This window comes from Crocodylus siamensis, chromosome 1 (assembly GCF_052110815.1).
Source record: "Crocodylus siamensis isolate JL-2025a chromosome 1, ASM5211081v1, whole genome shotgun sequence".
Lineage (NCBI taxonomy): Eukaryota > Metazoa > Chordata > Crocodylia > Crocodylidae > Crocodylus > Crocodylus siamensis.
The window spans coordinates 174,628,591-174,643,240 of record NC_143395.1 but is presented as its reverse complement, the minus strand read 5'-3'; the positions used below and the strand labels follow the sequence as shown (position 1 = coordinate 174,643,240).

Below are 14,650 nucleotides of genomic sequence, written 5' to 3'. Positions count from 1 at the left end.
TGTGGTGATAATGGGGGGGGCATCAACATCCGGGTCACGCAGGCTGTTAGCGGCTTCTTCGAGGGATGCTGGTTGAGCCTGGTAAGGGGTGGGGAAGGGGAGCAGTTGATTGCGGGGTGGAGAGGTTGGGGTTGGCTCTGCCGTGCTGGCCGGCGGCTTGACCTGTCCGCCCTAGTGCCCGAAAGCTGGGGGGGGGGGTGGGGCGAGGAACAGGCCGCGGCCGTTGCAGCCTGGCGCGACGGGCGGCGCATGCGTAGCGGGGCGGGGCGTATGGAAACTCGGGCCTGGAACTGACTGGTGCTGGCTCCTTTCCCACATTCCCCAAGGGACAGGTGCGAGGCCCTGGTCCTGCTTGTTTTCTCCTATATCGTACTGGCCCTAAAACTTCCCTGGGGAAGGGTTGTACAAGACCAAGTTCAGTGGGCTGCTAATGCAGCTGTCCCTCCCTTAACGTCATAGTTACGTTCTTGAAAAATGTGACTTTAAGCAATTCCAGTTGCGTCATAGTAGTTGCCTACTAGTATGTGGTAGCTAACAGAACATTGTGCGGCTTGGGTATGTTCTCAACTAGATTGGCAGCGCAATAGCAAAACTATGCTAACCGGGTTGACATTAAGTGAGGAGTACCTGTACTGTGGCACTGAACCTTTAAGAAGCACTCTTCAGGGCCAAGGCTGGGCTCTGAAATGGAGTTGGTTGCCTTTAGCTGTTCCTGTCCCAGACAGTAATGGCCACTCGTGCGTGTGTGTGTGTTCATGCATGTGTGTGTGTGTGAAACCAACCCTGTGTGTGGGAGAGGGAGAGAGAAAGAAACCAGTCTTTATGGGAGCTGTTTGAAATAAATGTAACCAGTTCAAGGTTAGTTGAGAGCGAGTGTATAAGCGGTGACACAGGGAAACATGCCGTTTAAATAGATTTGTTTTAAGAACTAGTGAAGCCATTGTAACTTTACATAGGCGGGTACTTGGGTTCTCGGGACATCAGCTGAGTTATTCCCAGGTTACACCAGAGTGATTAAGAGCCAGGTTTGAGAGTGAAATCAGGAGTTTGAAAGATAGGCCCCCAAAGTTAAGTTGCTCCTGTGCTCTTAATTCAGTCAGGATGCCTAGGCGTGTATTTTTTTTCCTTCATTTTAATCTTATGTATTATAATTTGCCATGTGTACCATATATGCCATGTGCTTTGTGTCCAAATTAATGCTAACTTAAGAGCTATCTGTGCTACAAATTTCTGTCTAAACCAGGGGTAGACAAAATGCAGCCCATAGGCCAGATGCGGTCCACCAGGCCATTCTATCCGGCCCGCAGGGCCCCTAAAATATTTAGAAAATTAATATTTAGCTGCCCCTGGCAGCCTGCCTTGTTGGCTTGCCAAAACTCAGTATGCAGCTCACCGCCCGAAATAATTGCCCACTCCTGGTCTAAACAAAAACTGGGAAGCAGGTTAATTAAATGCCTGCCTGGAGCTTTGTGCTTGTGTGGCTTTGTTGCTTCTCATATGCTTATTTGAAGTGTACTTGTAGTAATGCCATCAAATAGACATCTAGTCAGTTTATTTCCAGCTTCGCTTGCCTTCCTTCCCCTTGAATTGGGAGTCCTGATTTAACACTTCTTCTATTCGTTTGAATTGAATCAGTGTTATTCTGCCCTGTCCAGTCATTTAGAATAGCAGTCTACCAAACAGACTAGTAGTATTTTATACCAGCTTGGCTTGCATGTCGATGACTGTACAAGATGCAGTGAATGGGACCAGTTGTGTGTGGTGTTATTGTTTTGGGTTTTTTTTGTATTAGTTTTTCTAAATGCCTTTTTCAGGCTGGAAGTTTTAATGGCAGAGTTCCTATTAATCATGTTCCATAATGACTAGCAAGCAGACGGTGAAATGCAGGGAATGGCCATGCCTAGGGGAGTCACTTTCGAGGCCTAGGCTCAGCCCAGTGCAGGAGCTTCAAATGGACCGCACTGCCAGGTCTTAAATATGAAATTATCATATTGGAAGCTCAAAGTTATTGTATTTGCTTAAAAACTATCATACAGTGAAAAACATGCAAATAAGTGTTATTTACTTTCTGTTGCTCACTATATATCCCGGTGAGTGAGTGAGAACTGGGTCACCAACACTGAATAATGCATTTAGTTCAGTATTCTTCCTTATTTGAATACTCAAAAGTAGTGCAACCTTTTTGTTTGTGGGCTTTACTGAACCACTTCGGGTCAGAGGTGGGCAGGTCAGAGGTGTCTAGGACCCAGCTGCCACAGCTGCTTGTCCCAGCAGCAGTGCAGAGAGAGAGAGCACCTACTGCTGGAGCCCCACATCTGTGGGCTGAATCAGACTGCTTCATAGGCTGGGTCCGGCCCACAGGCCATAGGTTGTTCACCCCTGTAATGCTTAGTGATAATTATTACATTAATGACACCTGTTTGATGCCCTGTTAGTGGGACTTACTCTGTTCACATGCCAGTGTTGTTATAATACTGAATTTGGGTCAAGTATGCTGATCTGGGATCAAAAAACAAAGCCAAATGTTTGGATGATGGACAAATACATAAATATCCTTGTTTTACAGGGGGAGGTAAGTTTTCAGGATTGCAATGTTTAAAAAATTCTTCTTAGGTTATTTTTAGTGTATAGCTCTTGCATAGTAAAATTAATTACTGATTGATATTTTTAGATGTAAACAATAAAGGGAATGTCTTGAGAGTTTTGCTGTTTTAATGAAATTGTGGCCCCAGGTGACTTTTTACAGATGTGTTCAGCAGAATGTATTCCTTTTAAAATGATTGGTATGATATTTATTTGTTGCTGCAGACTTGATTGAGCTTGCTGTACCTGAAACTTGCCAGACTGCTGGGGGGGAATTGAAACATTAATTCTAGGTCCAGGGCTTACTGGAGCTGTGCAGAATTAAGGTAACATTAGGGTTACCACACGTCCCAGTTTTCCCAGACATGTTCTTTTTTTTTTTTTTTTTTTTCTGACCGCCTGTTCTTATGTCCTGGTGAGTTTTTAAAATGTGAGCAAATGTCCAGGTTTTAGCTTTGCCTCCACTTTTCCCAGGTATGAACAGCTTGGATCTGGGAGCAGTAAGCCGATTGGCTGTTGGGAGTCTCGTACACTTTGTGTGAGCCCTGGCAAGTGTGTGTGTGTGCGTGTCCTTTTTTTTTTGATCCTGGAAATATGGTAACCCTAGTCCTGAATTATGGGCTTCTTTGTATAAATACTTGATGTCCAAAACCCCTTTGTTATCCTGGTCCAAATGCCCAGGTGCTAAAACTAGCATAATTTTTACAAAGATTCATCAACACCTTTTGCATATTCTCAGGAATTGCCCTGAGAGGGAATAGAAGCTGTTGGTATCTTGATTTGGCTGGAGTTGGGCCTGACCATTGCTGTTGCCAGCTCTAGCCGTGTCCATGAGCCCTGTCATGCTGCCGCATGGGGAGGGGCTGATGCAGTGGAGTGAAAGTTTTGGCCTAAAATTTACTTTTTTTTAAGGCTCATCTATGTCCAGGTAGACCGGTTTTATGCCTCCAAGATCAGGCTTGTGCTACAACTCCCATCTGCCTGAGCTCCTATTTTATACAATCTTCTAGTTTCCTTTGTCATAAAATCTCCAGATTAGCCTGGTTAGTTGGATTTCTACCAGGTGAGTTTGTTGTGGGAAAATTTTTCTCTTGATAAGCTGGTTCTCCTTAGCAGGAGCCTGATATTTAGGGTGGTTCTGTTTCAGTTGGGAGGCACTTCAGTTATTCTTTTTGTTATCTCTGTACTAATAGCTCTATGAATTCCTGTCAGAAATGGTGGCAAAAGGATAATAGAGAAGGCAAACAAACACTGCATTCCAAATGGATTTTGTTGTTAGATGGATAATTGTATAAAAAAGCTGTACCTAGATTCCGTTCATCATTGTATTTGACACCCTAAAATATGATAAGCACTCTCAGAAGAAGTGTTAAAGAATCAACTACAAATAAGTCCTCTTGTCAGTACTGTAGTGTCCAGCTCATTTTACCTGGAATTCAAAAAAAAACAATACTTTTGCCAGCTCTGCTATACTAGGTTGATTTTGTTGGTATAGTTGTATTGGCAAGTACTTTCTGATGAAGATGCTGGCCTATACCAGTACAGTTATTTTTCTTTCCAGATAGGAGTACGGTAGTTTTACCTAGGGACCTACTTAAATTGTGGCATGACAAAGGGATTTTCACGCCCTGCTTGTGGCACGCAGAGCTGATTTTGTGGGCATTTAACAGCGCCCCCACTCTGTGCTGCAGATTGGCAGAGGAGTTCTGGTGGCTCCATTCCTTGCTGCTGATTGGCTGAGGCACAAAACCTGCATAATTAAATGGCACATTCTGCAGAAATATCGTATAAATTTCCACATTATTATAAATGTAAATATTACATTTACATCTAAATTTAAATATATTGTGAATATAAATTATATACAATATGAACAGTACCATATCATTTGTAGTGTTCTACAAAAAGTTCAGAAATACTAAATGATGCTAACCTTGATAGAAACCATTCGTGTCGTTAACTGCTAGTATGCAGCATCCACCAGCAGTTGCAGAAGACATTCTGTCTTTGCAGTGTGAACGCTTATCCATACACTGAGATTCCATGTTGTGCATCTGCTGAATTGCTTGGAATTATAAGGCAGTGTTTAGAAAAGTTGTAGAGTTATGGAAACTGGTCAGAAACCAGAAACAGACTCCCAAAACGCAGTGATAGTCAGAGGCATCTGGAATTCTGTGATAAAGTTTGTGTAAGCAGCACATTTGTTGTTATGCTCTTTCTGCCATCCAGGGATTGATTTAAGAAGCTGAGTGTCAAAACTCAAAAAAGATACCTGATTTGGGTAAAAAATGCAAACAGCTCTTTTTTCTTTTTCTTTTTTTTTTTTTTTAAAGAGTGAGCTGTTTTTTTTTAAAACTGTGGTGGTAATGCAGGGGTGGGCAAAATATGTCCCGTGGACCAGATCTGCCCCACAGAGGGGCTTTGCACAGCCAGCATCAGGTTTCTTGGTCTTGCCTGGCCCAGGCACTGCCAGGCTGTGGAGCATCTTACTGCCCCCCTGGGCACCCAGTGGGGCTGAGGTGACTCAGCAGCTGGACTGCCTTTCTAGGCAACCTAACTAGCCGTGGCTCCTTCCAGCTGCCACCGTTACTGGCCCCAGCCCTGCAGTACTGGTGGGGACACGCTCACGCAGCCCTAACCCGGCACGCCCCGTGCCTGCTCCAGACTCTCGAGTCCAGGCTTAGCAGTGGTGACAGCTGCCGGGCAGAAACTGTTGCTTGGGATGGGAGGAAAAGCAACTCTTCCCCCTTGCTGCTGCTGGGTAGTTCTTGGTGCAGCTGCCAGGAGCCTGCGTCCCACTGGGCTGCCCTGAACTGTCACCACTGCCACGTTGGGCAGCCCAGGGGTGGTGGTGATAGCAGTGGAGCTGTAGGGCAGCCCAGCATAATGCGGGCTCCAGGTGGGTGCACAAACAACTGCTTGGCAGCAGTGAGGGGGAGGGACCTCTTCTCCTGCGCCGAGCAACAGTTTCTGCCCGGCACTACTGCTGCTGCCACTGCTGAGCCTGGGCAGGTGAGTCCGGAGCAGGTGTAGGGCACTGTAAGTTGGGGCTGTGTGCAAGGTTCCCTGTCAGTACTGCAGGGCTGAGGCCAGCCGTGGTGGCAGCCAGAGGGAGTTTCCTCAGCCCTGCCGCAAGCCTAGGGGGCAGCAGGACGTCCCATGGCCAGGTGGTGCGGAGCAGATCCAGGGCAGGTTGGGGCTGTGCGCTGTTGATGATGGCAGGGAGGTGCTGCAGGACGGGCAGGTGCTGACCAGCTCATGGGGGCCCAGGCAGGGGGTTCCCATGCACACCCCATCATACTTTCAAACTACCCCCCACACAATCACACACCCCACAAACACTGCATCCACCTATACCCTCTCTCACATCCACCCACAAGCCCAGCACATACACCTGTGCACCTTGGTGGGAGGGGGGGTGCTCACTGCTGCATGCACACACCTTGCCAGACATGCACCCACATACAACCCCTAACCATTTCCCCCACATACCCCACAACCTCCATACCCACCCACCCATATACATCCCCACATACCTTCAACACCTTCCCCCCCCCCCCCCACGCACATAGCTCTCCACAATCGTAGAATCATGGAAGTAGGGTCGGAAGGGACCTTGTAGATCTTCAAGTCCGACACCCCGCCTGAGCAGGAGAAAAAACTGGACTCAAATGATCCCAGCTAAGTAGGCATCAAGCCTCCTCTTAAAGACTCCCAGGGTAAGAGCCAGCACCACTTCTCATGTAAGTGGGTTCCAGATCCTAGCTGCCCTGACTGTGCAGTAGTTCTTACAGATGTCTAATCTAAACCTACTCTCCAATAACTTGTGGCCATTATTCCTTGTTATGTCAGGGGGCGCTAGGGGAAACAAGGTCTCTCCCAAATCCTTCTGGTCCCCCCTAGTGAGTTTGTAGACAGTCACCAGGTCCCCCCTCAGCCTTCTCTTGTGAAGGCTGAACAGGTTCAGGTCCCGCAGTCTCTCATTGTAGGGTCTGCCCTGTTGTCCCCGGATCATGCGGGTAGCCCTCCTCTGGCCCCTCTCCATGTTGTCCACATCCCTCCTGAAGTGGGGGCGCACAGAACTGGACACAGTACTCCAGCTGTGGCCTGACCAGTGTTGCGTAGAGGGGGAAGGATCACCTCCTTGGCCCTGCTTGAGATGCACCTGTGGATGCATGACAAGATCCGGTTAGCCCTGCCAACCGTGACCTTGCATTGTTGGCCCATGTTCATCTTGGAGTCAGTAATGACTCCAAGGTCCCCTTCTGCCTCCGTGCTCTCAAGAAGGGAGTTTCCCATCTTATAAGTGTGCTGCTGGTTACTACTGCCCAAGTACAGCACCCTGCACTTGTCAGTATTGAAATGCATCCTGTTTTTGTTAGCCCACCCCTGTAACCTATCCAGGTTTTGCTGCGGTCTTTCCCTCCCTTCTAGCATGCTAACCTCACCCCACCCCAAATTTCGGTATCATCAGCAAATTTAAACAGGTTGCTTTTTACCCCGTCCAAATAGCTGATAAAGAAATTGAACAGCGCGGACACAAGGACTGAGCCGTGGGGGACTCTGCTGCCCACTTCTCCCCCTACCCAATCCCACACTGCTCCTATACCCCCCACAATATACAAGAGTAAGATTTCATTTTGAGCTGTTATGCAATCGCCTCTATACACACAATGCAAACACACACAAATCGGGACAAAAATATATATTTTTAATTAAATTAAAATATGTTATTGTAGATGTTTGATTTTTTGTGTGTGTGTATATTTTTTTTATTTTTATTTATTTTTTTTCTGGTTGCAAGATGGCAAGCCTCCTTCCCAAAAGCTGTACTTTCAGGGGCAAGAGGAGGGACTTCTGGTGGCAAAGGTCAGGGGTTAAGGGATTTCGGGTCCCAAAATGGTGATTGGGGGGTTGGGCGCTTGTGAAAGGACTTAACAGCTGACCAAAACTGCTTAAACAGCCTTCCAGCTGAAATACTTGCCTGTGGTAGTGACTGATTGTACTTGTAGTACTAATTCAACTATGCAGCTGTTGTCAGGAATAGTTCTTGTCTCCACTGGTTTTCAGTTTGACAATTGTTGTGATGCCATGTCTTTAACCCAATTTATCAAATCCATCAATTTGTTGTGTTTTTGGTGAATCAAAGCCTGCTGACTTTCAAACCATGTTAGAAACCCCGTGAACCAGACCACATTTTCAGCCACAAGTTTAACTTGATCTTCAGTGTTGCCCGGTTTTAAGAGATTGTGTAGTTTAAGCATACACTTTGTTCTGGGTGTGACTTAAAGCTTGTTACACAAAAATTGCTGGTAGTACTTAATATTCCATGTGCCTCTCACTGCAGGGCGGGCAGGGGATGGCTTGGTAGTGGAGCACAGAACCCAGCACGCAGCGGCAGCTTGCTTCTGCCTTGTGCACAAATCTGGGGGGCCCATGCCCTGCCTGGACAAGACGTGGCTCTGTCTCACTACTTGCCCTGGCCTCAGATTCCATTTACTCCAACCCCTGCCCCACTCCCACACCATGGGGACCTCAATCCCCGCCCCCCCCAGCTTCCCTCGCACACACATTTACCTGCTGGGTGGTGTCCGTCTGTCTGCGGTGCATCTGTCTGTGTGTGTGCCCCTCACTTCAAAGCCACAGTCGCCCCCCACCCAGCCCTGCTGCTGCCTTTCACCCTTGGCCTATAGTACCCCACGTGCTGCCTGGGTATGTGGGAGCCCCAGGCTCCAAACCCACAGCCCCCCACACCTTCACAAATCCCCCCCCCCTTCAACCAGACAAAATACCTGCATAATTTTGCATAAATGTGAGTTTTTCTGTGGATAATTTTGAGTTTTTAGCTGTGCAATTAAAATTGCAATTAATTGGCAACTAATTTTTTTTTAATCATACAACTAATCGCAATTAAATTTTTAAATAATTTGACGGCTCTAATTCTAACAATTCAGATTTTGCAGACTGAACATGTGAATCTATTATCTGGCAAAGCTTGTAGATAACCCTGGCAGAGCTTGTTTGTGCATGGGGAAACTGCCAGTATTTGGGGTGTGCTTATTCAAGTAGTCCTTTAGTGTCGGGTTATTAATTTTCTCCAGAGGTACGTTGGTATCTGTGAATATGTCCCTAGCTTGAGTGTAGCTTCTCTTCTTGTTAAACTGCTTTCAGTGGTTCTTTTAAGCATTGAGGACATTGTTGCTTGTTTCTTGCTCTGACCTTCACCCTCTGCAGAAGGCTTTTGCTTTCTATAAGATTCAGACTCTAACTACTGATCAATGAATGCTGTTTTTTCGTGATGCATCCAGAGTCACACTGCAAGATGAATACCACTTTACCACCACGGAACTGCATTACATGGTCCTAGCTGAAAGTGTTTTGATTTTTTTTTTTTTTGTACTTATTTTTGGACTGTAGCATTGCTGCAGTGCATCCATCTTCTTAAAAGATGGCACTGAAACACTTTTTTGCTTTCCTGACTGGCACCTTTGCTTAGTCTGTCACTAGCTTAGCCTCTCAGTAGTTCTCATTCAGATCATGTGCTCTAAGGCTGTGGTGATTGCTGTGCTTTCTTTGTATTCCAGTAAGCATTTTTTGCGGGCATTGATTCTGTGGGAAATCATGGCCAACACCATTTTTTTTGCACCAATCACCATTTTTCACAGTTTCCAAAAAAATTGTGAAACCGTGATTTAAGTAGGTCCTTAGCTATACCCAGTAGAAATCAGTTTCATTTTGGTGTAACTGTATTTGTACTGAGACTGGAGTTCCTCTTTATCTGTGCCTCTGTAGCTGAACCAGCATGGTGTTCCAGTGTAGACCAGACTTACGTGGTGAGAAGCATGAAAGTCTTTATTAGATGGGTGTATTGTAGAAATAATATACACAGTTGGCTGCTCATTAAGGGTGCTTCACTGGGACATCTGTTCCACTGCCTTCAAGGATACTAGGTGGCTCTTAAGAAGTCCAGGCAGGGACATCTCCTCCATCCTGGTGAGGGGCTCAGCTCACATGAGAGAGTAACAATGGCTGGGAGATCCAGATCATTATCATCCCATAATTCTCTGGGCTCACCTTAGTCTGTTCCATTATTAGGCAGGCATTCTGAAACTTGGAGTGCAGAAGACTTAAGATCCTGGTGTTATGTTGAAGCTTCCAGGGCCTGCAGGGAGTTGGGAAGCCCTGGGGCACCGACTATTGAGCAGCCCATATGGCAGGCCACCACTAGTACCTCATAGCCAGGAAACAGGTGGGCTGGTAGGAAACCATGACAAATTCTGAAAGACCCTTGCATATGTTTTATTGGAAGCTGGTCAAAACCAACAGTTTTTGGGTATAAAAACAAGAGCAAAAAAAAAAAAAAAATCGGGGAAAATACCTATAGAAATACCTGCTTTCTTCTGCCGCATCCCTCAATAATTACTGGTTCTATTTTTTTTTTTAAAAGCAGGGCTGTTTGGTTTAGAGGTTTGGGGTTTATATGCCACAAAGTTTGAATTGAGAACTGCCGTTCAGTTTTTAACAAGGCCTGTGTTTGTTTAAACCTGTGAAGAGTTTTCAGGTAACTAAAAATACTTCTTTTAATATGTATTGGTGTAGAATTTGAGGTGAAGACAATACAGTATGGTAAGCCATGTGCAAAAGTTTTTGGTAAAGAGAGTATCTTTTTTAATTTTAGTATATTTAGTGCATTTAACCTTTTGGTCCTTGGGTCCTTAAGTAATTCGCTTCTCCTATGGGATATTGTAAGGGCAGTAGCAGTTTAAGGACTTTATCTGTAGGTATCCACTTATATTTCAGGGAAAAACTGTTTTTCCTCAAACTGAACCTGCAAATGTGGGGCTGGTTTACAGTGGTCATTGTGCACCATCTCCTGTGACGCGACTCTTTTTTCATTTACCATCTCAGTGCCTGATTTACATTGCCTTATACCTTGAGTAATAACTTGCACAAGTGAAAAGTGGAAGTAAATTGTTACCAAGCTTAAATGTTAGTGTTTTACAACTCTTTTTAATTATTTAGGTCTGAGTCTACAATTTAGATTTTACTGGTATAACATGGTTATAGGTGTGAAGGTAGTTGCATTAGTAAAAGTGCTAATATGAACCCAGTTATGCTGATGTAGAACATATGGCAATAAGCTATACCAGAGTAACTCCATTTGCATTAAAGGAATTTTACTAGCATAATCAGGTGTATAATTTAGTCTTTGAGGAAGAGACTCATTCACTTCAGCTTGGTACAAGCTAAATATAAAGTCTAATAATATCTAGAACCTTACTGAAAAGTATTTATAGTGACTAATTTTTAAGGGCTGTATTTTTTAAAAAAGGTTGCATTTAGTGGAGTAAAGCATTCTTTAAATTCTCTGCTTGGTACATAGGGCAACTTAAATAGCAAAATATAGACAGAATTATATTTCTATGTGCATTTTGCATTAGAACTTACAACTCTTTTTAAATGTGTCTCTCACTTACTTTTATTTACATTACAAAAATAAAAGTCCTGTTCTGTTTTGGATTATCAGAATTTACCAACAGTTTAAAAATAAGTCAAGGAAATAATAACTGTCACAATTTTGGGACTCAAGACACCTAGGGTGCCATCCAGATAAGCACACACGTGCATTTCCCCAGAGACTAATAGCAGTGCCATGGAGTTGCACTGCTGTTACTTGTCACTGGGGAGCGCCTGTGCATGTGCACTCTGAGCGGCAACTTGCCCTGGGTGGGGCAGGGGAGGCTGGGATCAGCACCTGGGCTGGCCCAAGCAGCTTTACCTGGGATTCTGGGTGCCTCCTGAGGCTCCAGTGGTGGTTATCTGGGCGCATGGAGCCTGGATGGCCATTGGAGTCTGGCTCTGGCCCGCCAGGCTCTGGCTTTGGGTGGTGCACGCTGCCACCATGTGCACTGCCCCACGTTTTTCTGCTGCGGGTTTTCTGGATCTGGATCTTGGTGTAACACCTCCCCCCCCCCACTGTATTGCAAATTTGCAGTATGGTAAACACCTGTATGTATGGCAAGTGTGGTTTGGGGTGCCACAGACAGGTGTTCAGTGCTGCATACTGTATGTGCGTGCTTGTCTGGATGCACCCCTAGAGTCCAAGATCTGGCTGTGCTGAATTGTGACAGTTCTGTCTTGTGGTTCTACAACTGCAGAACCTTCCATGTGTGACACAGTGTTGTGAAGTCCATTTATACTCTGCTCGCTCTACTTTAAGCCTGGAATGCCCAGTTGTGTGAGGTTTTTGCATACATTATACAACATGCACTACATGAATCAGCCTCACGAGGGAGTTCTTCCACAGTTTCTCAACCCTTCTCTTGCTTATGAGTAGAAACTATAATTGGATCTAGCCATATCAGCTCATTGCCAGAAACTCAGAAGGGGTGGAGAAAATGGGAAGGGATACAGACTTTATTTCATTGAACTTGATGACAACCAAATGATGTAGTGTTATCAAATACTGTAAGAAGATGCAGCTGAAAGATACTGTGGCCTGTTTTACAGCTGTGATACTCCAGGATATAAGGCCCAGTAACCATGATTTAAAGTATCTCATGTTGACGCTGGATTTGGACCCAGCACCAATACCTTTGTTCCGGGTGAGTACAACCCTTAGACTGAACACAACACCGGCCAGTTGATAATAGGCGAATTTATTGATAGAGGAAGAACAAAAAAGCAACAAAACAAACAAACAAACCATTCTATAGTTACCAATTCTAGGGCTGTCATCAGAGTCAAAGTACATCTGGTCAGGATGCAGGCTCCGCTCTGAGGCTCTCTCTCCTAGGTGTTAGTAGTCTGGAAGTGGGATGCCAAGACCCACAGCCCTGCTTCAGTGACATGGGCTGCTAGTATGTGCCCTCTGTTCATGGTGGACCCAGGGACCCTACCTGGGGGACAGGAATGGGGACCCCTCTCAGGCAGCAAAACAGGGAGGGATGGACAGGACAAAGGGAGGGACCCTTTGTTACTCTCAAGTCTCTGCTTTTGTATTCTCCTTTCCCCCTTGATGACTCCTGATGACTCTTCATCCTTGGCTATCTCTGGTTGGTTGTCTCTCTGTGGTCACATGTTCACGTAGCCTTCCAGGCCTTCTCCTAATTTAGTCTGTTCCCTGCAAACCAGGACTTAGGTCCCCCTGCTCTCTGAGGTCTTGTTGCTGGTGTTACTTGTCTTGTGTTATCGGACAGTATGGTACATACTTGTTTGGTTCCCAGGCTGTTTCCTAGACTCTGTCCTTGTTTGTCTTGTTGTGCTAGACAGCCCGTCTACTTTCAGGGCCATCAGAAACTCTGTGTGTGTGTCTCCCAACCTCTTTAGAAATCCAGTTAACCCCTGCTGCCCATCTTGACCTCTTATAATGTATATCTCTATATCTGTAAGCCAATTCCCAAAAACCAGGCCTTTAAATACTGTTTCTAAGCCAGTATCCCAGACTGCCGAAAATCAAAAATTTGGTGGCATTGTTTTAAGTGAAGATGCATACTTTTCATACCTATTAGTTCCTTCCTATTTCAGACTATTCTGCTTAGATTTGACATATAAAAGGACTGTATGTTTCAAGGACTGGCATAGCAGTAAGAGATTTAGGACTCTCACCAATAATCCCAAACTAGTGGCATTCTGGGTGCTTTGAGATGCAGCACTACATGGTTTTGTTCTTTTAATAGTGGAGAAAATAAATTTGAATACAAAGTGCTTATTTTTCATTATCTGTGTTCTTAAAGGAACAGTTTACCACTGGACCATTCTTTTCCCCAGTCAAACTGATTTTTTTTAGTCAGCCCTGCATAAATCAAAAATTGGTTTTTGCTTCGCAAGACCTTTAATAAATGCCTATCATAATGCAAAAACGGAGAGAACAAAAAGAAAGGTAGCTGAGGTTGAGTATTGAACCCATATACAATTCTTCTTCAGTTTTACGAAATAAGCCACTTTTACTTTCCAAGTTTTCTTTGATCTAGGCCTAAAAGTTTGATTCTCCCAACTTCAGTAATTGCATCCTGCAATATGGTCTTAAAGCATAAATAATGCAGGTAAAAATTTTTATCACTGACCTAAAAGGGATGTTTGTATCTGTAGGGTAAAGGCAAAATAAATCTAAATGAGTTAATAGAAGATTCTAATGATTTCAGAGTTTTTCCAATTCTGCTATTGTGTCTTTGCTACTTATTGGGTAGTTGGGGTTTTTTTTTTTCATTCTTCCTATTGATTTCTCGAAATATGAGGCAGGAAAGGAATTGAAAAATGAATGACAAAATGGAATTATAAAAAGAAATATAAAGAATCCTATATCTGTAGAATTCTTCTGACTTTTTTCATACTTAATTTTTTTTATACAAGTGATGCTTGTAAGTGTTTTCCGGCTGTCTTGGTCATAGTGAGAAGCAGGGTTTTCTAGTAATAACCTTAAATGAACCAACTGCATAGCTGGGGGAGTGATTAGAAATTCTTTCAGGCATGAAGTATCTTTTTTTAGGTCTGGGAATAGAGTAGGAAGATCCTAACTAAGTACTAGATAAAACAGTGGCTTGTATTACCTCCATGTATAAATAAAAACAGTCATGCTGTAAACTGCAAAGAGATGTTAGCAAAAATAACTTTGAAACAAGAGGTGTGCAGTTGAATTAGACAATCTAGTTCAAGAATAAGACCATCCAAAATGGAAGAGTCATTATTTCCCATGGAGAACAAAGAAGATGGAAGAGACATCAGTTAGATTATGAGCTATGGATATGAGTTTAGTCTACGGGATTTAATGTCTAGTAAAGTTACTATTTTTTTTGTTCCCAGGCCCAACTTTGAAAGGTGTTTTGTAGTCAAGGAAAACTGACAGGGACTATAAGATCAGAAATAGAGTGATTTTCTTCTGTGAAAAATGTTCTCCAGGTTATTGGGTGTTTCTCCCCTCTATCATTTTTTTTCCCATGAGTTCATTCTGGAATGTAGTCGTTGTTTAGTGTCACCTATATAACTTCAATGAGGGCATTGGGTGCATGGTTTCATTGTGGGGCACTATAGATTTTGATAGCAATAGAGATGTATTCATTGGCGTGTT

The 14,650-nt window shown here is 44.2% G+C and overlaps 1 protein-coding gene across 2 annotated transcripts in view; it reads left to right on the top strand.

The window, feature by feature from the left end:
• Position 1: 1 nt before the first annotated feature.
• ASB3 (ankyrin repeat and SOCS box containing 3) overlaps positions 2-14,650 on the top strand; it is a 118,221-nt gene continuing 103,572 nt past the window's right edge. Inside the window, exon 1 of one of the 2 annotated variants that reach the window (XM_090049331.1) lies at positions 2-81. The gene's annotated coding sequence lies outside the window, so the exon portion shown is untranslated. The remainder of the gene's footprint in view (positions 82-14,650) is intronic. The other variant, XM_090049340.1, reaches the window with a different exon arrangement.